The 26841-nt window shown below is 36.6% G+C and overlaps 1 non-coding gene across 1 annotated transcript; it reads right to left on the bottom strand.

Annotated features, from left to right (window-relative positions):
- Positions 1-21198: 21198 nt before the first annotated feature.
- LOC145569527 (small nucleolar RNA R71) lies at positions 21199-21304 on the bottom strand. Its single transcript, XR_014096124.1, has one exon. It is a non-coding gene; the product is annotated as a small nucleolar RNA R71 (small nucleolar RNA).
- Between the last annotated feature and the right edge of the window lie 5537 nt (positions 21305-26841).

Raw genomic sequence — 26841 nt, forward strand, 5'->3', positions numbered from 1 at the left:
GTAACCATGAAAAAAATAGAGAAATTAGGGCTAAAACACAATACTCAATTGTAGATCTCATATAAGCTATGACGCGTTTTACGGCTGCCCTAGAAGCGTATTTTGCCACCACCAGTATGAGGGTCTCAGTGACGAATGCTCCCCAAGGGTAACACAGCTACCTTCCAACTTCGTACCCCAATTGGAAGGTTGGAATTACTTCAAGAACTACTCAGATCTCTATAAGAATGGCTTTGTGTTTAGGGTTTCACAATACTCTGTGTTTTTTCCGTCTCTGAAATAAAAAATAGCTTAAGGGTATTTATAGGTTATGAAAAGGAATCAAGAATAAGGAAACAAAACCCAGCCAAAAACCTTTTAAGTACTTAGAAGTGGAAGCCCTGTCTGCCAGGGCACGTGGGGTAAAGGTTAATACAAAGTACTTAGAAGCTTCGCCCTGTCTGCCAGGGCAAAGCCGCCCCGGAAAGGCATGTGGGATACGATGACTATGGAGTTAACTACTTTGACGAGAAGCCTACTTCTCACTACCCTACCCCCCAGGGCGGACTGCCCTGGCAGGGCATATGGGATTAAGAAGCTAGCTTAACATCAAAATAGCTTTATACAATTGATCGATTGAATCGTTTGACTAGCATTTGACTAACATCAATGCTCATCATAATACACACACACATGCGGTACATCATTACATTAGCATGCCAAGAATGGAAAGCATTTGACATAGTTTGGGCACTTACACATGACTTGTCTAGTCTACTCACCACATTAACCATAAAAGTTAATTTAATACATGAAGGTCATACCTCATAACTTAAATTGTCTCATATATTTGCATCACTAATAAACACCATGATTTTAAATCAATCATGTTAGGAAGCCTACACAACTTGACTGCAAAATTGACAAGCTCATAATACAAGTGAGTAATAAAATTGGGTCAATACCAAACTTACATATATATCGTGAAAACACAATATCTTACCCTCAATTTCCTTTCAATGCACACCAAACCTTCCAAATTTCTTTGAAAGACACTTATAACCGAAGGACATTCCATGATAAGGCAAGACATATCAATCTCAAGAACATAAGACTCAATAAGAGCTTACTTTCATATTAACATGCTTCTTCTCTTTAAAACTAGTTCAAGTAACATTTATCATGGTCTATTCATATGGTTTCGGATTCTTATCCAACATTACTAGAATACCAAGAAATCAATCCATCTAAACCTTTCAAACAAGAAAGTAAACACAAGACGAAACCATTGGTCAGATCAACCAAGTAATCAATCCATCTAAAGCCGTAATACTTACCTTAGTTGATCCACTCTTTAACTACATTGGTCAGACCACAAATTAAGAAACAAAAACACCCACAAGATCAACCAAGTGGGTTAATACATGATATAGATCGTACTTGAGAAACTTCACATACATGATTCGTCATATCAAAGTCATACATACTTACTCACATAGCTCAAAGTTCAACATACATCTCACTTGCGAATTAGAAAATGTAAAGCAGTGGAGATCTCATTACCCCCACAATCAATTCCAATATGTTCTGCTCTAATTGATTTTCATATATCATTAGCATAACTCAACCTAGATCACATATTAGGTCCTTAAATAACATAAAGGCTTATGGTAGAAAAACACACATTCCACATGAATGAATTCGAGAAAGGATCACTCACATGAGTGAATAAGTAAGCAATATTAGATTAAGCATGTTTAATAATCACAACATCACAGAGTCTCAAATATAAACTGCGGAGCACAATAAGGAACATCTCACCTTCTATAACACCCCCACACAACAAGGATTTAGGTTATCACATATATAACCAATATGTTAATCAAGAGGGGCTAAAACACATTATGTGAGACAAACCATTAGTCAACATAGAGAGCTGAAAACAATAAAATTGCTGCCTCCATATAAATTTCAATAACCAACGTTAAGACATGAGAAATTTAAATAGCCTCTCCAGACAATAGGGCCATACCTTCAATTATTTTCATTGTGGAGTTCTTCTCTGAAAAACAACCTTGACTAACCTAACTCTTTTAGGCTTTGGTCGAGATAGCACTTTTACTTCTGCTATATATAAACAAGAAGATACAAACAATTGTCTCACTTAGACCAAAAAAGAAGTCATGCCTCACGCAAACATCAACAAGTAGAATAGCAACACATTCACAATTCTACTTAATATCCAAGTCTGACAATTAACTAACTACTCATGAATTAACTCATATAATTCAAATACCCTTTAAGCCACATACTTGTACGATTCACAATTAATTGACTTAGTTAAATAACACAATCAACAAATCCATTAGCCACTAGATTAGGTGTAAATTAACACTCAAGGGTCATCAAGAGTAGCATAAACAAGCCCTCATCAACCATATGACACTCAACAATGGATAAATTCAACACAATAAGCAGAAGTAAGTAACTCATCTTGAAAAATCAACTAGCATATAGCCACAAATGAGCAAACTCTCCCTCCTCAATCCACTCACTAAGGTGAGTCAAACTAACATACTTGTTAGTCTCAAATTCTAACTCTAACCCCCACAAAACGCATCAAATCATCACAAAACATGTTAAGTATAGAGGGTCTGGCGCATAATAACATATTATGTAAAGTTAGAAATTAATGACAACAATAATAGGAGGAGGAACTTCCCTGATATTGAGCTCATTGTAGCGATTAAGAGTTCTACACGCTACTGTAGGGAATATTTCAAGCATCCCACACTTAAGCCCCACTGTGATCATACACTTAAGCATGGTGGCGTCCAAAGGGAAGGAGTCACCAACAAGTTTTAGGAACTTGTAAACCGTTCACAGGGTGAAGGTTACACCCCTTAACGATCCAGGAGATCGTTAACTCCAATAGGTCTGGAACCATGACTGAAAGTTTGGGGATGAAGGTACAAACCCAACCTAAAAGAGATCGAACCTTCCCTAAATAGGCCTCTATTTTATTCTTCTCATATTCATGTGCGCTTTCTGACTAACATACAGCCATTAGGTTAACCCTAAACCTGTTTAATCTATGTTGGTTGAATATTAATGCACAAACCAATCTATTATTGACGATCACTTGAATTATAATCATATTAGCCTAAACAAGATTATTAATTATCTTATTAAGTGTGATTACAAGTACAAATTCCCTTTAACTTGCAAGAGAGGGCGTGATCAAGCAATAACAACAATAAATATCAAGCAACACAATAATCACAATCATCAATCATAATAATATTCTCAATAAAGCATAACAATATTAGCAAGATCCTAGGCATGATACTAACAAGATTAATAACAAACCCTAGCATGTCACTAAACATTAAAGATCAAAGCTTTATTCCTAGCACGATACTAACATTATATAAAGAAAAGAAATAGGAAGCATCATAAACATACATAATATCAGAAATATTAGTTAACCCTAAACATGATACTAGGAAGCAATAAAACATCCTAACATGATACTAGGGATTAACAAAATAATTTAAGCATGATTCTTATATCAAAAGAATAACAATTAAATCACTTACTTCGATGCCTCGTACCTCTTTCTAATAAAAAAATACACACGTTAATAACTTCAAGGAAAATATAAAATCAAACAATTAAATTAAATAATTGAAATAGAATTTGGGACCAAACCCTTAGAAATTATCAACCTTTCACGTCTAGGGCGAAGACAACTTCGAACTTGGCTAGGTGTGTCTAGAACTTGTGAATGTAGAATTTTGTGAGAAAGGAAGGTTTAGAAAAAGAATAGAGAGAGAGAGAAAACTTCTAGCTTTAAAGAGTAGATGATTGTTGATGATTGGAAAACGGAGGTCTAGGACCCTATTTATAAGAAAACAGTCCGAAAACTGATAGAAAGAGTAAGAATTTGAATCAGAATAAAACTGGCTTCTGTCGCTAGGCGACAAACATCAGCGCCAGGCGACAGGATTAGCGTCAGGCGACAGATATTAGCGCCAGGCGACAGACATTGTCGTTTGTTGCTAATTAAAAGATAAAACGTGCTTTTGTACGGAATCCTCTTTTTAATATGATTAAGCAGCAAATTTCGTATTTATCAAATTAAAATCAGGTTTATCATAAAACACTTATTTTATTCCAAATAAAACTCTTTAAAATATAATTATTAATCCTATTTCCATTAGAATTAAAAGGAACCTTCTAAATATTCTAGAAGATTAAAACCAATCCTAATAACTTTAGGAATAATAATTAATAGGCCTTCCTCTAGATCATTGGGCCGCATATAAAATTCATTTCGAGTCCAATTTAATTTAATCCATAACTTTTTCATTATTCATTGGAATTGGGCTTATAATATATCGTTGGAAAGCTTTTTATGAGCCCAATCCAACTACACTATTATTGGACCCTTATCATGGACCAAACTAAATTGGACTGGCTATTTTCATAAGTAGAGTAAGAAAAGAAATATTTTCAAAAACAGAAAGAGAGATATTTTAATAAAAATAACCACATCACTAGACTTTTCATACTTTCACTTCGTTCGATAATCAAATGACGTGAAAGGTATTCATCACTGGGTTTGGTTTTGGGGAGACACATTTGGGTGTCTACAGCTACACATGTTAGCTTTCGTTTGCTTACGTGACCAACCGCATAGTCCACGAGGATGCTACATCCCACCAAACGAGAGTGCTTGTAGATCATGGAGACTACTGCCATCGTATTTGTAACTCCACATACACGCATGTCCTATTTTTTCTAGGTCATATACTCAACTTGATGGTACCTCCATTATCAAATCTCGAGAGCATTATAAAAATTATAATAACATCAAAAAAAATTGTAGTTGACTTTCTTGGTTGTCATAATAGGAGCAAAATTACTCCACTTACATTGTTTTGAAATTCCAAATTCAATCAGAGAGCATAATTACACGCAAGATGTACATTAAACTTGGAATTGCATCCCACTCAACGCGACGACGCAACATCAAATCAAAAGGATAAGGCTCCCTGCTTGATCGATTTAATTAATTGTAGACACCCAAATGTGTCTTCACAAAATCAAACCCAGTGATGAATACCTTTTACGTCATTTGATTATCGAACGAAGTGAAAGTGTGAAAAGTCTAGTGATGCGGTTGTTTTTATTAAAATATCTCTCTTTCTGTTTTTGAAAACCTTTCTTTTCTTACTCTATTTATGAAAATAGCCGGTCCAATTTAGTGTAGTTGGATTGGGATCGAAAAGAGCTTTCCAACGATATATTATAAGCCCAATTCCGATGAATAATGAGGAAGTTATGGCCAAAATACTAAATTGGGCCCGAAATGAATTTTATGTGCGGCCCAATGATCTAGAGGAGGACCTATTAATTATTATTCCTAAAGTTATTAGGATTGATTTTAATTTTCTAGAATAATCTAGAAGGTTATTTTAAATTCTAATAGTATTAGGATTAATAATTATATTTTAAAGAGTTTTATTTGGAATAAAATAAGTGTTTTATGATAAACCTGATTTTAATTTGATAAACACGGAATTTGTTGCTTAATTACATTAACAAGAGGATTCCGCGTACAAACGCGTTTTATCTTTTAATTAGCGCCAAACGATAGAGTGTGTCGCCTGGCGCTAATCCTGTCGCCTGACGCTGATGTCTGTCGCCTGGCGACAGATATCAGTTTTACTCCGAATAAGACTTAATTTGTTTCCAGACTATTTTTCTATAAATAGGGGTCATATCTCCCCGTTTCCATTCACAAACAATTCACAATCATCATCTCTCTCTATTCTCTTTCTCTTTTTTTTTTTTTTTCTAAACTTCCCCTTTTACAAAATTCCACATACACAAGTTCTAGACACACCTAGCCAAGTTCGAAGTTGCCTTTGCCCTAGACGTGAAAGGTTGATAATTTCTGAGGGTTTGGTCCCATATCCCTATTTCAATTATTTAATTTAATTGTTTGTTTATTATTTTCCTTGAAGTTACTAACGCGTGTATTTTGTTATTAGAAAGAGATACGAGGCATCCAAGTAAGTAATTTAATTGTTATTATTTTGATATAGATTTCATGCTTTAATTATTTTTATTCCTAGAATCATGTTAGGATGTCTTTATGATTCCTAGTATCATGTTTAGGATGATAACTAATATTTCTAATATCATGCATGTTTCTATGATGCTTCCTATTCTTTCTTTATATCATGTTAGTATCATGTTAGGGATAAAGCTTTGATCTTTAATGTTTAGTGACATGCTAGGATTTGTTATTAACAATGTTAGTATCATGCCTAGGATCTAACTATTATTATTAAGCTTTGATGAGATTATGATGATGATTATGATTGTGATTATTATATTGCTTGATATATATTATTTGTTGTTATTGCTTGATCACGCCCTCTCTTGCAGGATTAAAGGGAATTTGTACTTGTAATCACGCTTAATAAGATAATTAATAATCTTGTTTAGGCTAATATGATTATAATTCAAGTGATCACCGATAATAGATTTGTTTGTGCATTAATATTCAACCAACATAGATTAAACAGGTGTAGAGTTAATCTATTGATTGTATGTTAGTCAGAAAGCGCACATGAATATGAGAAGAATAAAGTAGAGGCCTATTTAGGGCAGGTTCAATCTCTTTTAGGTTGGATTTGTACCTTCATCCCCGAATATCCAGTCATGGTTCCATACCACTATGGAGTTAGCGATCTCAAGGATCGTGAAGGGGTGTAACCTTCACCCTGTGAACGGTTTACAAGTTCCTAAAACTTGTTGGTGACTTTTTTGCTCTAGCTTCCTTCCCTTTGGACGCCATCATACTTAAGTGTATGATCACAGTGGGGCTCAAGTGTGGGATGCTTGAAATATTCCTACATTAATGGACGAGGATTAATTACTCATTAAAATATCCAACATCCAAACAATATATTTAACCCAAATCGTTCATGATTCTAGCCAACTTGTCTTGGTAATTAATAAACTCAATACCATCAATCAATCAAACAATCCATGGTAACAACATAAAATACGCTTCTAGATGGTTGGAAATATGATGTTGTAACCATGAAAAAAATAGAGAAATTAGGGCAAAAACACAATATTCAATTGTAGATCTCATTTAAGTTGTGACGCGTTTTACGATTGCCCTAGAAGCGTATTTTGCCACCACCGGGCTCTCAGTGACGAATGCTCCCCAAGGATAACACAACTACCTTCCAACTCCGTACCCCAATTGGAAGGTTGGAATTACTTCAAGAACTGCTCAGATCTCTATAGGAATGGCTTTGTGTTTAGGGTTTCACAATACTTTGTGTTTTTTCTGTCTCGGAAAAAAAATAATAGCATAAGGGTATTTATAGGTTATGAAAAGGAATCAAGAATAAGGAAACAAAACCTGGTTAAAACGCGTTTCTAGAAGCCTTGCAAGGTCCGCCCGGTCTGCCAGGGCGAGTTCGCCCGGTCGGGCGCGACAAGCACAACTCAAAAACCTCTGTTTTGGGTTTCGCTCGGTCTGCTAGGGCAAGTCCGCCCTACCGGGCTCGCGGGGTAAAGGTTGATACAAAGTACTTAGAAGCTTCGCCCTGTCTGCCAGGGCAAAGCCGCCCTGGCAGGGCATGTGGAATACGATGACAATGGAGTTAACTACTTTGATGAGAAGCCTACTTCTCACCGCCCTACCCCCCAAGGCAAGTCTGCCCTGGCAGGGCATATGGGATTGAGAAGCTTAACATCAAAATAGCTTTATACAATCGATCGATTGAATCGTTCAGCTTGTATTACTCCCAACACACATCTCACTACAAATTACTGTTTTTTATGAAGAAAGAAAAAAAAAACTAATAAAAGCATGCCGTATTGACGTATTATTCTCCATAACAACCAAACACCTTATAAAAACGATGTATATGCCTTTATCAAAGGAAGATGACAAATTGGCGTGTGCATTCCAATATAAAATTGACAAAAGTATATAAATGGTTTGAATATAAGATAGTGGTATGATACAATTGCATAACAAAAAGACATTATTCAAAGAAAAAATTGCTTATTCAAACATAGATTGAAATACAAATAAAAGCATGTGAATCTCTGTCCGTTTTTATAACACCCCGACCCTAAACAAATTAGGGAGGGGCCTATTGTCATGAAATGCGCATCGAGGGCCAACAACTGTCCTCACAAACCAACACGAGTCCTTCCGGCGCATTTTGTCCTCACTCATATGCACCCCGGGAAAACTTCTCAGGAGGTCACCCATCCCAAGACTACTCCCAGCCAAGCACGCATATCTATGGAGTATCTTAGCATATGGGCTCCCTAAAAGGAAGATGCATCTTGTTGATATGAGTAATATATCAAACTCCTTTAAAGCAATCATGAGGGGTATTACAATTTTTTCTCACATAATCAATCTAGTTATGTTCATAAATTAACACATTCAATTTTTTTTTTAAGAAAATGTTCTATGTTAAATAAAGATGCAATTTAGGATATGTAATTTATTGTAAGGATTTTTTCTTTTTTTTTTTTTACAAAATTGTAAGGAATTTAATAACCTAATGTATAACATCGCCTTCTTTTTTTTTTTCTTCTTCTAATTTCCTTATCCACACAGTGATGGAAATAAAGCAGGATTGTCATCGTGAGATGGTTTAAAAAAGGTGTTTTATAATTTGACAAAAACCCTTAGCTAATACCTTTTGCTCAAAATAGGTAATTTAGAAGTTTAAACGTAATTTCATTAAATAGTACTACTTCTTGTTGAATCAATGAGAATCGGGAAAGGAATAATATATTTAAGAAAATTTTTTAAATTACCACCCACAAATCACACCTTTTTTTTAAAATAACCCCCTGTTATTTTTTTTATTTATTTTATCACCACTTAAATTAAAATAGTACTCAGATTCACACCTTTTTCAAATTTCTGGTGGCTTTTCCGTTAGTGGGCCCCACCTAACTTATTTTCGTCTTTTTTCTTCTTTGTTTTTCTCGATTTCACCTATCATTATTGTATTAAACTCAACAAAACCCTTCCCTCTTTCAATTTCTTCATTAAATCTCTGAAAAATCATCTATCTTCTCCCTCTTTCTTCATAAATTCTCTTTAAAATATTCAAGTGTGAAGAACCCTAATTCATGAAATCTCGCAATTCAATTTCCACCAATTAATTTGTGCGAAGAACCCTAATTCATGAAGTCCCCCAATTTCACCCAATTAATATGTGCGAAGAACCCTAATTTATTAAATTCCCCAAATAATATGTGCGAAGAACCCTAATTCATGATATCCCCCAGCTAATTTCCCCCGATTAATTAGTGCAAACAACCCTAATTCATGAAATCCCCCAATTAATTTGTGCGAAGAACCCTAATTCATGAAATTCCTCAATTTCCCCCAATTTTCTAGGGTCACAATAACAGTTTTTTCTAACAAAGATGGAATCTTTATCACTAGTTTCAACTGTTACATCTTTTGGGAGGATATCAAATATGCTTTGAATTAATGGCAAAGTCAGATTTGATGAGGGTTTTAGAGCTAAGAATGAAGCACAGACTCTGCTAGAGTCAGAACAATTCATGGGTTGTGTTGATGATTTTGATATAGTAAATGTAGAGAGAGAAAGTATTGAGAGAATGAAGATGGAGATTGAATTGAAATTTAAAGATTTCATCTTTTTTGTGAGTTTGGATTTGTGGGTTGATTGTGATTGAATTCGTGAGATGGGGTTGATGAAAAATTGAGAGAAAATGAGTTTGAGGAAATCTTTTATAGAAAAAATCGGGGAAAAAACAGTAATGAAGGCTCAATATAGCCTTTAATAGCCGTTATGTGGGTTCTAGTGAGGGAAAGTTCACTTGATTTTTCATATAGGTGGGAATCTAAGTACTTTTTTTAAGTTAAGGGGTGGTAAAATAAAATTAAAAAAATTAACGGATGGCTATTTTAAAATAGGTGTGATTTGTGGGTGGTTATTTAAAAATTTTCCTATTTTTAATGTTATATAAGAGAATTAAAATTACATAAAGGAAGGAAAGAAAAATAATAATTTTATAAATATAAAGAATATAAACATATAAGCCGAACGCATCCTAACATGAGAAAACGACACTTAATAGATATTATTGTAATATATGTATGATGTTAGGTAAGCAAATTTTGGATAAATTTTTTAAGATAAAAATATTTTATTAAGTTTATTATCAATATATATCTAATATTTCATATATACAAAATTAATCATAACTACAAACATAGCGTACCCGTGCTCATGCACTGGATATGTTTAAGAATAAAAAGTAGAATAGGTAGTTATATTATAAATAGCTTTCTTTTGTTTTAATTTGTAAAGTGTAGAAGTTTAGTTGAATGTTATTTTTTCTAAAAAAAAAAAAAAGAAAGTAAAATTGAAGAATTGGTTAAAGAAATAAGAAAGCAAATTTGAAGAATTGATAGTTTGAAAAGTTAGATAATATATTAAAATAGGTAATTCTATATATATATATAGGTATTACTACAAGCTAGAAAACACGCACAGTACATTGCGTGTGCAATATAAGAAATCTATATGGCTTGATTATCCTTTTTTTTTTTCATGCAATATTATCCCTTATTCTAATAAAAAACATATTAGTGGGTTTAAAATTGATGAATTTTTTTTTTTAAGAAAATGAAAGATAAGAGGGGTATTTTGAGAACGTAAAAATTTATCACCAAATCCTCTTTCATGTAATTAGAATATAGATAAAGGCATGATAAATTGTAAAAGAAATGGACACAATATAACGTGGAAACCCATGAACGACGAGCATCAAAATAACCCACTATATGAAAATAGGAGAGTACAAGAAGGAGGTGAAAGGCTTAATATGGTATGGTTTTTAGTGTGTGTATATGTGTATGAATTTTGATTGAATGCCCATGACATATATTTATAGTTGTGTATGGAGTTTGGAAGAAATGACTGAAAGATTGTAGAAATTCCTTCATCATTCTTATGTACATGATGTTCTAGAAAATTCACGAGTTTCTAGTTACTTCCAATGTCAAGGATTTTGTAGATCATTTTAGTGGCTTGCATGATACAAGCGAGTAGAAAAATCAAGAAAATTGAGGAGCAATACCATCCGAAAACTTCTTGAACATGAACAAATATTCCATCAAACTAATAGACCTATTAAAATTTGGGCCACACAAAACTAATCTTGCCATCAAGCTTATCAATTTCAAACTTAAGAGAGGAATCTTTAATGTGTAAACACTCTAATCAACATTTGGCTCTGATACCAAATATTTTCCACATTAAATATTGTATGCCAACTTCTTTACTATTTGTCTTGCCTTTATCTTTCTTCTAATTTTTTCAATCTCTACACTTTTAATTTGCTTTTGCTATGCACTTATCAATTGTTAGTTGAGACGAACTACTACAAGGGGGGATTGTAGTGAGTTTCTAAGTTACTACTTTTTTGCGAAATCATAAAACAAACTAAAAAAGGAACTTAAAAAGCACACAACAATTTTACGAGGAAACCTTCTAGCTAGGGCCCTGATAAGTGGTTTATTTGACCACTTATTGTGTTAATTTAAACCCGGTTTTGCATTCATTTCCCCTCTTTCTAACCCGTTTTGAATGAAAATGTTTTATCTCGGCCTTGCCCCTCCTTGGTTTGTGTTTGTCCATGTTTTGCAGGTTTATTGATTCAGTTTGGCAAGCATTCGATGCATGGATTTTGTCTAAGGCAAGAAAATTAGAGAAAGGAGAGCCCGCTCCTACTGGAGCGGGCGTGCACCTCTCAAGAGCGGGCGCTCCAGACTTCCTGCAAACTTACTGCCAAGTGCACCCTGTGAGGAGCGGGCGTGCACCTGTCAGGAGCGGGCGCTCCAAACTTCCTGCAAACTTACTGCCAAGTGCACCCTGTGAGGAGCGGGCGTGCACCTGTGAGGTGCGGGCGCTCCTCCCCAAACTTTCAAAACTGCTTGTATTCTGAAGACAGCTAGAGAGGGCGTGCAGCAATTTGGAGCGGGCGCTCCTAGCCGTGGAGCGGGCGCTCCTCAGGTGGAGCGGGCGCTCGTTCGCTGGGAATCCGTTTTCTTTTGATGGATTTCCTTATGTGTTTCGGGGAGTATAAATACTTCCCCTTTAGTTCATTTGTAGGAGAGAGAGAAATAGCCTAGTTTTTAGAAACTCCTCTTAGTTTGAAACATTAATTTAGCTTAGTTTTCACCAAATTAATCATTATAATAGTTGGTTTCAAGATTCATCCTCAAGAATTGGCACTTTGTATTCAACATTTCCAAGCTTCAATTAGTAATTTCCTTCTACTTTCCTCCATTCAATTTCTGATTTTATTTGTGCATGCATGATATGTAAATCTTCTTGGTTCTTGATAATTTGTTATTGGATGATAGTTATTTCAATTATTAATCACTTTTCCCCAATTATTGAAGAAGTTAGAACCCTAATACTTGTTTGCATGTTGATAAACATGAGTTGTGAGTAGTCTTCTTGCTAGGGGCTAGGTGAAGCTCAACCTTTTGGGTTAATTATGCAAATGTGGGAGAAGCATTGATGTTTGTATTGCAATTAAATTGATTATATGAGATTGCTTGTTAGTTCTTCATGATAGGATTAGCTACCCTTGACTTAGGAGCTTGATAGCATGATATGCTTAGTTTGACATGGGAATGTAAACTGAGTATGTCATTACTTATTGCAATTTGATTATGTATAATCTATTGCTAGACTAATGAGGAATCTAAGTTTAGTAGTGTGAGTTGTTTTCTAATTGCATGAGGTCGATTTTACATATTGTCCTTGCTATACCTTGTCTATTTTACTCCTCGTTTGCCTAATTGCCTTGGTTGAGTGGATCCCATTCCCTAGTGTCTTTAACCCATCGATTTAGAATCATAGTTTGTTTGTCTACTTGACGAACCCCATTTGACCATAGACTTCGAATTAGCTTAAGTGTTAAGATCTTTAGCAACCATATCCCGTTCCTTGTGGACCGAACTCTTACTTATCATTATGCTTGGTTTGTAGGGTGTTTGCTAATAAATGTGTTTGATTGAGTGTGGAATGTGCGACCGTTCTAACGCCCATCAGGCCCAATTGAAAGTAAAACCTCGACCCTCTAAGGGATTTCAAACCAAACCAATTCACTATAATAGGGCAACACTCCTAGTTACAACTTATTAAGTACAGACCTTTACTCACAAGTTCCAAACTGAACTTGCTAACTGCTAGATATCTATTCTACCCAACTTAAGTCTTGGACTTAAGTTCACTCAGTACTCCCGGAGCATTCAATCTCAGCTTCATGTATGCCATACTAAATCACTCATCCAAATCCCAAAACAATACAAACAATTGACTCTAATATGAGATTAGATAGCTTCACATGAAACCTGAAACTAATATGATAAAGCTTTAAACTTGACAAACTTACTCTTAAGCACTCTTCATATTTTTACGCATAAACTCACACATTCTCTCAGAATATGAATACTCTATTTATAAGAAGTATTCACAAGCCAATTAGGGTTTTCAAAAGATATATATTAAAATTGTTGTTTAGTAAAACCCAATATGAAATGAATCTTTTTATGAAAATCTCTAAGAATATCGAACAAAGATATAGTTTAGAAAAATGTTAATATTTTGCAAACCAGATTTTATAAGATAAAATCTCTCAAAGATTTTTTTTTCCATAAAATAAAACTTATTTTTTATAAACATTTCGATTTTACTTAGCTTACAAAACTTTACCACGTTTCAAATAGATCTCATGCATAATTAACCAACGCACATTTACAACAATCCTAATAAACATAAACTTAACAAAACCGCGTACCTTAATTAAAGATTTTAAGTTTATTACTAAACTGCTTCCTCAAGTATAGCAGAGTATATAGGAACTTAATTTCTTCGCAGACCAAGACTGAATTCCTGCTGTCATCTTTACTCCAGTACCTTGCTGGAACTCACAGACCGAGTTCTTCTGGAATTTAGTCTTCAACGCAATCCAAGCTAGCTAGTCTTCTTAACTTGTAGTTCAGCTCCTGTTATGAAGCTTCTTTTTGTGTTTCTTTTACGGATCAGTTCTAGTTCCAATAAGGAACTCTTCTTCTGTTCTCTTTATCTTTCCTTTATTTCTCCTTGGATCTTCATAGTCAAATTACTCTTCCACTCCCTGAGTCAACTTCACGTATACTAATCAACACTTAGAGAAATTGCATTAGTTGAAGTTTTCTTTTCCATCATCATCAAAACTACTTAAGGTTCAACATCAACCCTAACAGTTAATGAGTAAAAAAATTGGATATTGGTTAATTTTTTTCAAAATTAATAGAAAAAAATTAAAAAGGCTAGAATTGCAAGGATAAGAATTTGGAGAGTCATGAATGAAAGTTGGAAAAAAATAATAAATTATATCATAGATGTTTCTTTTTGTTTTACATATGTGGGTTTTTTATTTTATTTTATTTTATTTTTTGTTCTTCTTAGTTTCGGATGAAGTGAAGTACGTATACGTGCATGTTTAATACAAAGTAGTTATGCTGCGAGATAGCAAGTAATACATAAGAACTAAATTAACGATCAAACTAAAAATGATTACAAGATTTAAAGTAATTTTTAACAACTTTTAAGGACTAATGACATTTACTATTCACGGTTGAGCATATCTTGGAAGGGCCAAGCCGCAAAAATATACCTATATAAGCCACAAGATCAAACATGTATGATCAAACGTGCATGAAGGATCCCTATAGGTTTTCTTCTTGTGAGGGGTTTTTTGGTTCCCTCTAAGGTTGATCTCCCATGGGAGGGTTTTCCTAGCATCCATTGACCATTGCTAGGGTTTTTCAATTTTTTTTGAAGGTTTTTCTTCTCTCTTCTCCCTTTTCTCTCCATCTCTACTGGTGAGAATTGATGACCTAGGTTTCATAATATCTACAAAAATTCGGAGGACCACATGAGTATTTTCACTCAAATGACTACGCATTGTACTGTATTGCTTAGAGGAAGTTTTTTATTAAGGCGATTGTTAATCAAATCTATGACATACGTATGTAGTTTTAAGGTGTATACTTGTGTTGGAATTCTTGATTTCTTAGGAATTATATGTAAGTGCCTTTTGACTATATTTTATTAATGAAATATCTTTTTTTCTTGTCAAAAAAAAAAAACATGTATGAATAAAGTTTATATACTTGATTACTTTCTTAACACAGTATATACTTATAGTTCCGTGCAACGCACGGATTTACCAAACTTTATAAAAATGTGTATTTCAACAATGTTTTACAAATTGTTTTCTCTTTATAAATAGTATGACAAAGGTCAATATTCTTTATAAAAGTGTTTCGTTGTAAACTTTAGGTAGTACATACTAGTGTGACATATACACTCCGTGCAAATATATATTGTATTAAAAATTATGCATATTTTTTAATGATAATATTTTGCTTAAATTTTCTATAAGTTGTTACAAAAATGTTTTATTGAATGGGAGGAAAATACACTTTAATAATCCCAACTATGGGCGATTTAGTTTTAATAATCCCAACTAAGGTTTATTTGCTAATAATCCCAAGTATGCTATGTGTTTGCCTCCAATAGTCCCAACCGGTCAACACCGAGTCAATGACCTGTTATAACAAATTACCATGACACGTGTCAATACGTGATTGGGTCAAATTTTTTAAAAAAAAATAAAACTATAAAAAAATACTTAAATTAAAAAAAAACCTCCCACCTTGCCAACAGCAACCCACCACCACCCGCTACCCCCGTCGGCGGCCAGAGGACCTACTCGATGCCGGTGCTACCCTCCTGACCCAAAGCCCCTCCCTTTCCTCTGAACCACCTTCCCAACAACACCACCAGTGCTCCACAACAACACCTAAACCACCCCAATCACCACTGCCTAGCAGCAATTCACCTCATGCCCCCAATTTGCCATCGCTGCTCGCCAATCACCAATCCGACCACCAAATCAACTCCACAATCATAGCCGCTCTAAAACCGCATTAAAATTGCATCCCAACTATTCTGACCACCACCACTTACCACCAATCGCAACCACAATTCGAAAGCAACCCCAATTTTGACCCAATCTCGTTGCTAGCTCGACAAGGGCACGCAAGCATCAACAACAACCCGCAAGAACAGTAATTGCCGGTAGTAAGAGGGCTATTGAGCGGTCTGCTCGCATTAAAGGGGTTCTGTTGCGATGTTTCTTGAATGTGCGTCGGCGGTGGGTGGTCTTCGGGGTCGAGGGTAGGTCAAATTGGGTGGTGGAAGGTTGGTCGGCCGGTTTTGGTGACTAAGGCGGGTAGCGGACAGTGTCGACGTGTTTAGGGTTGGGGTTAGGGTTTGGCGGTGGAGGAAGGTGGCCAAGAATTTTGGTTTTTTTTTTAAGTTTTTTTTTTTTAAAATTTTGGCAAATCATGTGTTGACACGTGGCAATTAAAATCCTCCAAAAAAAAAATTTTTTTTTTAGCAGGTTACTAGTCATTGGGACTATTAGAGGCAAACACATAGCATAGTTAGGATTACTAGATAATAAACATTAGTTGGGATTATTAAAAGTAAATCGCTAATAATTGGGATTATTAAAGTATATTTTTCCTATATAATATGGAATATTTTATTTATTTATTTATTTATTTTGAAACAAGCAAGCGTGATTTCCCTAAGTTAATTTGACAAAAAAGTAAATACAAGTAATGAATTAAAAATTGGAAAAATTGCCACCATTAATCCCAACTTTGCTTCGTCCGCTGTTATTAATCTTAACTTCTATTTATTTTATATCACTCCCAACTTTTTACCCTATTAATTTTTATTACCCCCAAGTGAATCGAAATCAATTGAAGAGGAAAACCTTGCTGACTTGGGGTTACTTGTACACATGTCGCAACCCAATTAGTTAAAAAGTAAAAAAAAAAAGTAAAAATTAAAAATTAAAAAAAATCCAAAACCACCCAACGACAGCCTGCAGCCCCCATGCCTAGCCAATCCCCTTTCTCGAGAGCGCCGGCCATCGCTCAAACCCTCTTTAATTTCCTTTCCCCGGTGTCGTCGCTCCCCCGACCACCGCACACTGGCTTGTTCCGCTTCCCCTGCTAGCTCCACCATCCACCAAACAACCACAACCAGAGGGGTGATCAGAATTAGACAGACTACGCCTCCTCCTTGCCCCAAATCCGATACACGCACACTCGATCTCTTCCTAGCCCACGACTATCGGAAAAGCTACTTTGAAGTTTAGGTAAACAGTTTGGTCTAAAACAAACTAATCAACACTACTATTTGAATATGAAAAACGATATCAAAGATACTAGGGAATTAGGATCCACATGCATTCATGACAATCATGCTGATTGGATAGGAAATCAATCAATCGAATAATGCGAGGGAAGATAGTAAATGGAATCAAAAGCACTTGAAAAGCTATTTCCTAGGAGTCAAACTAGTGGTCTCTACGAATGACTATCTTAGGAACATCACGAGACAAGTTCAATTGATAAGAGTAGATTCCAAATCAATGTGTCATATCCATTAAAACTACAATGCAATCTAGCTTGATAATTAAGATTAATCACTCCTTAGATCAAGACATCAAACACGTGCACAATTTCTACCAACCAATTTAACCACAAAATCAAATCAATCAAAATCCCCCAATTAGCTATGAATTATCACTCATACATTTTTCACCACATCCCTAGCAAGAAATCTACTCACTACACATTGCAAAATTGAATAGCAAAACTAAACTAATCACCAATTTCACCATCAACATTGTATTCAAATTTTCAAAAATCAAATCAAAAATTCAACTAGAAATTCAACCAAATATTAAGAATAAAATACTAAAATTGCATTAAAGAGTAAAGAATTCTTACAAAACTTTGATCAAAATCAAAGAGGATGAACATTAGAAGTAGCAATCATCAAATAACCAAGTTTTTCTCTCTAGAATAATCTAAGAACCAAAGTTTCCCCAATTTGAGCTTCTCTCTCTAAAAATCTAATTCTCCATCAATTCTAGTCTAATTCTCTCTATAAAAAGAAGAAAAACTATAAATAGTAAAACTAACAATGGAGAAAATAGTTAGACATCCAAAAAGAACCCGTACAAGCGCGCCCTTTCCTCATAATGCGCGGCCACGGCGAAATGGGTACGGAACGGGGGAAACAGGGCTGCGAGCCCGCGCCTGGGAGCAGGGCAGCTTCTTTCGTGCGTCCATCGATGCCTCCGTGCGTTCCTCTTGATGAACATTGGGGGTGGCAAATTCTAAAGGCTCCCACGGTGGGTTCAACACCATTTTTGACGCCCACACAGCTTGAGAGCGCGGCCTAGAAGGCTTGGACCTTGCACCACTTAACACTTGAGCTTCAAAGGAAGAGACCGGCTTGCATCTTGAGCCTTAAAAATCTCGAGAAAAGCCATGGGGATCCCGAGACATCACCTTTCTCCTGAAATAAAAGAAAAGCAAACAAATTAAAGAGAAAAGGCGAAATAAACCTAAGAAAATCAAGAAAACGGGAAAAACAATTAATGAAGCACAAACTAGAGAAAAGACATAAAACTAAAGAAAAAGGGATAAAAGAGCTATAAAAGCGATTAAAAATTATCCTAAAAGAGGCTAAATTAGTGCCATAAATGACACTCATCAAATTCCCCCAAGCTAGACTTTTGCTCGTCCTCGAGCAAAACAATAACAAGTAGGAGAAGGATGAAAAAGTAATTCAAACAAGAAAAAGGAAAGAAAAGGATAAGAATGTACACTAAAACTCACTTTCGTTGGAATCACGGTTGTTTTTAGCTACAACAAGCCCTTTAAACCCCAAAGTCGCCAATGAGGACGAGTGAGGTCTCGTAAGGGTATCTAAAGAGTTTAACCCATAACGCTTAAAGGTAAATATGAGGCAAATCATTAAAAGGAAAGAAAAATCAAAAAGGAAAAAGTAAAACAATAGCCTTTTGAAATGGACTTTTACAAATGATCAAATGCAAGTGAATAAACAATTTTATATACAATAAGGGTATTGATAAGTGGTTTGTTTGACCACTTATTGTGTTAATTTAAACCTGGTTTTGCGATCATTTCCCCGTTTTCTAACCCAATTTTGAATGAAAATGTTTTGTCTCGGCTTTCCCTCTCTTGGTTTGTGTTTGTCCATGTTTTGCAGGTCTATGGACTAAATTTGGCAAGCTTTCGGTGCATGGTTTGTGTTTAAGGCAAGAGAATTAAAGAATGGAGAGGGCGCTCCAGCAGGAGCGGGCGTGCACCCCTCAGGAGCGGGCGCTCCGATCTTTCTGCCAACTTTCTGCCAAAGCTTCAAGAATTGCACACCCTATGAGGAGCGGGCGTGCAGCCTTGAGGAGCGGGCGCTCCTGGCTGTGGAGCGGGCGCTCCTCGCTGGGAAATCCGTTTTCTTTGACGGATTTCCCTATGTGTTACGGGGAGTATAAATACTTCCTCCTTTATTCATTTGTAACCCAGACAGATATAGCCTAGTTTTTAGAGACTCCTCTTAGTTTGAAACATTCCTTTTAATTAATTTAGCTTAATTTTCATCAATTCAATCATTGTAATAGTTGGTTTCAAGTTTGTTTCTCAAGATTGACACTTTGTATTCAACAATTTCAAGCCTCAATTAGTAACTTCCTTCTACTTTTCTCCATTTAATTTCTGATTTTATTTGTTGTTGCATGATATTTAAATCTTCTTAGTTCTTGATAATTTGTTATTGGATGATAGTTATTTCAATTGTTAATCATTTTTCCCCAATTATTGAAGAAGTTAGAACCCTAATACTTGTTTGCATGTTGATAAATATGAGTTGTGAGTAGTCTACTTGCTAGGGGTTGGGTGAAGCTCAACCTTTTGGGTTAATTATGCAAATGTGGGAGAAGCATTGATGCTTGTATTGCAATTAAATTGATTATATGAGATTGCTTGTTAGTTCTTCAATGATAGGATTAGCTACCCTTGACTTAGGAGCTTGATAGCATGATATGCTTAGTTTGACTTGGAAATGTGAATGAAGCATGGCATTACTTATTGCAATTTGATTATGTATCTTCTATTGCTAAACTAATGAGGAATCTAAGTTTAGTAGTGTGAGTTGTTTCCTAATTGCATGAGGTTGATCTTACATATAGTCCTTGCTATATCTTATCAATTTCACTCCTCGTTTGTCTATTTGCCTTGGTCGAGTGGATCCCATTACCTAGTGTCCTCAATCCATTGATTTAGAACCATAGTTTGTTTGTCTTCTTGACGAACCCCAATTCACCATTGACTTCGAATTAGCTTAAGTAATAAGATCTTTGGCAACCATATCCCGTTCCTTGTGGACCGAACTCTTACTTGTCATTATGCTTGGTTTGTAAGGTGTTTGTTAATAAATGTGTTTGATTGAGTGTGGAATGTGCGACCGTTCTAACGCCCATCAAAATGGCACCGTTGCCGGGGAACGGTGTTGTTGATTGCTAATTGATTACTTGAGTCTAGTTCACCATAAAACAAAAAAATTCAAAAAGATTGTTTCTTTTTGGCTACACTTGTAGCCTTGTTACTAATTGCGTTTGTTGAGAGTGTATGCGCAGAACTCATAACAGGATCTTGGTACCTTACAATCCCAAGATTGAGAAAACTTATAGAAGGAGAAAGAGAGCTGGTTCTAGGCCGTTTACTACTCCCCCAACTAGAGAGACCAATTTCGAGGAGGATCGAGATCAAATGGGTGACGCGGAACCACCACCTCAAAGACCTTTAAAGGAGTTGGGAACTCCGGGAGCTTATAGAGCTTCAAGCGGCATTGCTCCACCCGTTACTCAAGCCAATGACTTCGAGATTCGGCCCGCAATGATTAATTTGATTGAAAGGAGGCAATATAGTGGAGCAAAGCATGAGAGCCCTCTTGCACACTTGAACGAATTCGAAAAATATTGCAACACGATCAAGGTAAATGGGGTAACTCAAGAGTTTGTGAGACTAAAGCTATTTCCTTTTTATTTGATAGGAAAGGATCTTGAATGGCTTGAGAAGGAGGTGAGGCCTAACTCCTTGAGAACTTGGGACGAGGTCACCACGTACGGCTTTCTTAGGAAGATTCTATTCTCACAAGAAGACGGCTGAGGCAAGGGCTTTGATCCAAGGTTTCCGTCAAAAAGCTAGTGAAACCATATATGAAGCATGGGAACGATACAAGGAATATCAAAGGGAGTGCCCTCATCATGGAATTCCGTCATATCAAGTGCTTCAAATTTTCTATGGGGGCTTGAGCCCACAAGGAAAGACTAGCTTGGATGCGGGAGCGGGTGGCCCGATTATAAACAAGACGGAGGAGCAAGTCATAGAGATAATTGAGGATGTGGTGAGGCACCACATGGATTGGCAAGAAGGAGAGAGATATTCTCTAAACAAGGGAGGAAATGCGGTTTACTCCGTCGATCACCTTAATGCCATCACCAATTTGACTTCCCAAATCGCCAACCTTGGAAAGGAGATGACGTCCATTAAGGAAAAACTAGAGACCTCTAGTTCAACACAAGAGCATCCCTCCCAATCTAAGGGGAGAGGTATGAATTCTAACTCTTCTCCCTCTACTTCTAATAACATGCCTCATGGATGTTTGTTTTGTGAAAATTGTGGGTCATATGACCATGATACCTCTTCTTGTAATTATGATTCCCAACCCCAACCCCAATACGAAGATGGTAATGAAAATGAAAATGAACAAGTCAATGCCTTGTCTTATGATAATAGACATAGGAATGACAATCAAAGATACTTACCACCAAATAGAAGAGAACAAGGGGGGAATTCCTATAATCAAAGAGGAAATGATTACGATTACCATAACCAAAATCAATGGGGAAATAGGAACCAAAGGGACCAAAATCCCCAAGGTAACTACAACCAACAAGGTGGTTATGGTAACCATAATCATAATAATCAAGGAAACTATGGGAATCAAGGGCAATTTCACCAAGGGGGAAACTCTAATAATCGGAACAATTGGAACAACAATAATAATAGAGGTTCTTCTAATCAAAGTGCGTCCAATTCGAATGTTAGAGGTAATAGGGCTTCCCAAGACAACTACTATGCACAAGCACCACATAGTAGGTCTAGCTTGGAGGAAATGATGGAAAATCAAACTAAAATGTTCAATACTTTCATGGCCTCTAGTGAAAAGAAATTTAGTGAAGTGATGACCCATAATAAAATGCTAGAGACAAAAATTTCTCAATTGGCCAATGCTTTGAAGGAAGGGACTAGCACTTCTAAACTACCACCCCAAGGACTAGATCCTAAGAGGCCCGTAAATGTTATATCAACAAGGAGTGGTAAAGTGTTGGAAGAAAGTGTTCCTAAAAAAAGCAATGAGAGAATGAACATGAGTGAGCCTCCCCTTAAAAGTGATTTTGAACAAGAGAGAGAGCAAAACCATGAGAATGAAAAAGAGAAAGAATGTGAGAAAGAGAAAGATTTTGAAAAAGAGAGTGAAGAGAGAAGAGAAAAAGAGAGAGAAACAAAACAATTGCAAAAGCTACCATATCCTCACAAATTTGTTAGAAACAAATTAGATGTGCAATTTGGAAAATTTCTTGAAACATTGAAACAAATTCACCTTTCAATTCCTTTTACCGATGCTATCAAGCAAATGCCTAACTATGCTAGGTTTTTGAAAGATATTTTGAGTGGAAGGAGAAAGTGTGAATTGGTTGAAACGGTGAGTCTCACCGAGAATTGTAGTGCAATTATCATGAACAAGATGCCACCCAAATTGAAAGACTCCAGTAACTTTTCTATCCCATGTGCAATATACAAGATGCAAATTGATAATGCTTTGTGTGACCTAGGGGCTAGTGTTAGCCTAATTCCATACTCGGTATACCAAAGACTTGGGATAGGGGAACTTCTACCCACCAACATCACCCTACAATTGGCCGATCGCTCTATTAAATTCCCAAAGGGTAGGGTAGAGGATGTTCCTCTAAGGGTGGGGAAGTTTGTAATCCCGGTGGATTTTGTTGTGTTAGAGATGGATGAAGATGTTAACATTCCAATAATTCTTGGAAGACCTTTTCTTGCTACTTCGGGTGCTTTAATAGATGTTAAAAGTGCTAAAATTTCACTAAAAGTAGGAGATGAGGTGATAGAATTTGATTTGAATGAGAGCATGAAATATCCAAGCTCTAGTCTTGATAATTGTATGATGATTGATACTATTGATTCTATTGTGACTTCTATGCATGAGCACTTGCTCACTACTAACGATGCCCTTGAGAATGTCCTTTTGAATAAGGAAAAGATAGGTGAGCAAGGCAAGGAGATGACATTGTATGAAGAAATGCTTGAAGGAAGTACGGAAGAAAGCATTGAGCAAGCATGCATGGGAATCACAAGCATTGATGCTTTAAAAATAGCCACCTCAAGAGAAGGTAAGGGTGTTCCAATGGTAGAGTTAAAACCTCTACCATCACACCTAAGGTATGAGTTTTTGGGTCCTAATTCAACTTTTCCAGTAATAGTGAATTCTTCTTTGAACAAGTGCCAAACTCAAATGTTATGTGGTATTTTAAGAAACCACCAAGGTGCTTTGGGCTATACCATTGATAAAATCAAAGGTATTAGTCCCGCTTTATGTATGCATCACATAACACTTGAGGAGGGTGCTAAGCCTTCCATTGAGAGGCAAAGGAAACTCAATCCTCAAGTGGGGGAGGTGGTGAAGAAAGAAATCACCAAACTCCTTGATGCCGGCATCATCTTCCCCATTTCGAGTTCTAGATGGGTTTCCCCCGTTCATGTGGTCCCTAAAAAGGGAGGAATGACCGTAGTTGAAAATGAGAATGGTGATCTCATTTCAACTAGAAAGGTGACTGGTTGGAGGATGTGCATAGATTATAGACGTCTAAATGCATCCACTAATAAGGATCATTTTCCTCTTCCTTTTATCGACCAAATGCTTAAAAGACTAACAAAGCACAAGTATTATTGCTTTCTTGATGGTTATTCGGGTTTCTTTCAAATCCCCATAAACCCGGATGATCAAGAGAAGACAACTTTTACTTGTCCGTATGGTACTTTTGCATATAGGAGAATGCCGTTTGGACTTTGCAATGCACCGACAACCTTTCAAAGGTGCATGATGAGTATATTTGGAGACATGCTTGAAGCCGAAATAGAAGTGTTCATGGATGATTTCTCGGTTAGGGGCCTTTCATTTGAAGATTGTTTGTCCAATTTGGGCAAATGCTTAGCAAGATGTGAGAAGGTCAACTTGGTCCTAAATTGGGAAAAATGTCACTTCATGGTTGAAGAGGGAATCGTCCTTGGTCACAAGATATCAAGCAAGGGGATTGAGGTCGACAAGGCCAAAGTTGAAGTGATTGAAAAATTGCCACCTCCAATTAATGTGAGAGGAGTAAGATCCTTTTTAGGGCATGCCGGGTTCTATAGGAGATTTATCAAGGATTTCTCACAAATTGCTAGACCCCTAAATGTTCTTCTTCAAAAGGATGCCATCTTTATTTTTGATGAAAAGTGTCTTCAAGCTTTCAACAAATTAAAGGAGGCTTTGATCTCTACTCCAATCGTGCAAGGGCCAAGATGGGATTTGCCGTTTGAACTTATGTGCGATGCTAGTGATGTTGCAATTGGAGGGGTTTTGGGACAAAGAATTGAGAAGAAACTTCACGTCATTTACTACATGTCCAAGACCTTGAATGAAGCTCAACGGAACTATACCACAACGGAGAAGGAGTTTCTTGCCGTGGTGCATGCTTTTGAGAAGTTTTGGAACTACCTAATTGGTTCCAAAACTATTGTTTATACCGATCATGCGGCTATTAGGTACCTTGTGGCAAAGAAAGAGTCCAAACCTCGTCTTCTTCGATGGGTCTTGTCTCTCCAACAATTTCATGTAGAAATCAGGGATAAGAAAGGGGCCGAAAATGTGGTTGCGGACCATCTTTCCCGATTAGAGAATGTGAAATCTAGTGATGATGAAATTCCCATTTGCGATGAATTGAGAGATGATGTGCTCTATATCTTGAATGAGAAGGAGCTTCCATGGTTCGCCGACTTGGTGAACTATTTGGCTTGTGGAGAATTCCCTCCCGATTTCTCAAAAAATCAAAGGAAGAAGCTAAAAAGGGAAGCAAGACACTATGTGTGGGATGACCCCATTCTCTACAAGAGAGGAGTAGATGGTTTGCTCCGTAGGTGTGTTCCGATGAAGAAGTGCAAAATGTGCTCAAGATGTGTCATTCCGATCCTTGTGGAGGGCATATGGGAGCAAACAAAACAGCATTGAAGGTTTTGCATAGCGGGTTGTGGCCTCACATCTTTAAGGATGCTTGGGGGTTTGTGAAGACTTGTGACCGGTGTCAACGAACCGGCAATATATCCAAGAGAAACGAGATGCCTCAACAACCGATTCTTGAGCTAGAGGTATTTGATGTGTGGGGTGTTGATTTCATGGGGCCATTCCCTACTTCTTATGGAAATCAATACATCCTTGTGGCGGTCGATTACGTATCAAAATGGGTTGAAGCCATTGCCTCCCCAACTAATGACCACAAGGTAGTCATGAAGATGTTCAAGAAAGTCATATTTCCAAGATTCGGAATTCCTAGAGCAGTGGTAAGTGACAACGGTTCACATTTCGTTCGTAGTGCTTTTCAAAAGATGCTAAGAAAGCACGGGGTTCACCAAAGATTCGGCCTTACCTATCATCCACAAACTAGTGGGCAAGTGGAAGTGTCCAACCGTCAAATTAAATTAATCCTTGAGAAGACGGTTGCAAGTAATAGGAAGGATTGGTCGAAAAAGCTTGATGACGCTCTATGGGCATATAGAACGGCATACAAAACCCCAATAGGCACAACTCCATATCGTCTTGTGTATGGAAAATCTTGTCATCTACCGATGGAGCTTGAACACCGAACTCAATGGGTAATCAAGAAGATTAACTTCGACTTGGCTAGCGCGGGAGAGCAAAGATGGCTTGATTTGCATGAGCTTGAAGAGCTAAGATTGGAAGCCTATGAGTGTGCTAGCAACTATAAGAATCGCACTAAGGATTGCCGCGACCGGAACATTAAAAAGAAATCATTTCTAAAAGGCGATAAGGTACTCCTCTACAACTCTAGGATGAAATTGTTTCCCGGGAAACTTTTATCAAGGTGGAGTGGACCTTTTGTTGTTAAGGAAGTGTTTCCTCATGGAGCCGTGGAAGTTTGGGATATGGACGGCAAGAGATCTTTCAAGGTGAATGGGCATCGCCTCAAGCTTTACTACGAGGGTGCTCATGTAGGTGTTTTAGAATCAACTCAATGTAATCTTACCTCCTGAGTGTGGAGGTCGTCAAGCTATTAATGTTAAAGAAGCGCTTCCGGGAGGCAACTCGAGTAAAAAAAAAAGAAAAAAAAAGAGAGAAAAGAGAGTCAAGAAAATAAAAGGAGTGAGAAATAAAACAATGAGTGAGAGAAGAAAAGAATAAGAGTGTTGAGAGTATCTGATTTTGGCTAATTTTGTTGAATTATGTCCTTGTGGTTTTAATGTAGGAGAAGGAAGCAAAAAAAAAAAAGAAAGCAAGGAAGGATTTAATCAAAGCTTTAAGCAGTGAGGAGCGGGCGCTCCTCAGCCTTGCGCGCCCGCTCGTCACAGGAAATTAATTTCAGCCAAAACAGAAGAAAAACAGAAAGTTCCAGTAAGTTCGGAGCGGGCGCTCCGGAACAAGGAGCGGGCGCTCCAAAAATTGCACG

The sequence above is a fragment of the Chenopodium album genome, chromosome 11 (genome assembly GCF_948465745.1).
Source record: "Chenopodium album chromosome 11, dcCheAlbu1.1, whole genome shotgun sequence".
Classification (NCBI taxonomy): Eukaryota; Viridiplantae; Streptophyta; class Magnoliopsida; order Caryophyllales; family Amaranthaceae; genus Chenopodium; species Chenopodium album.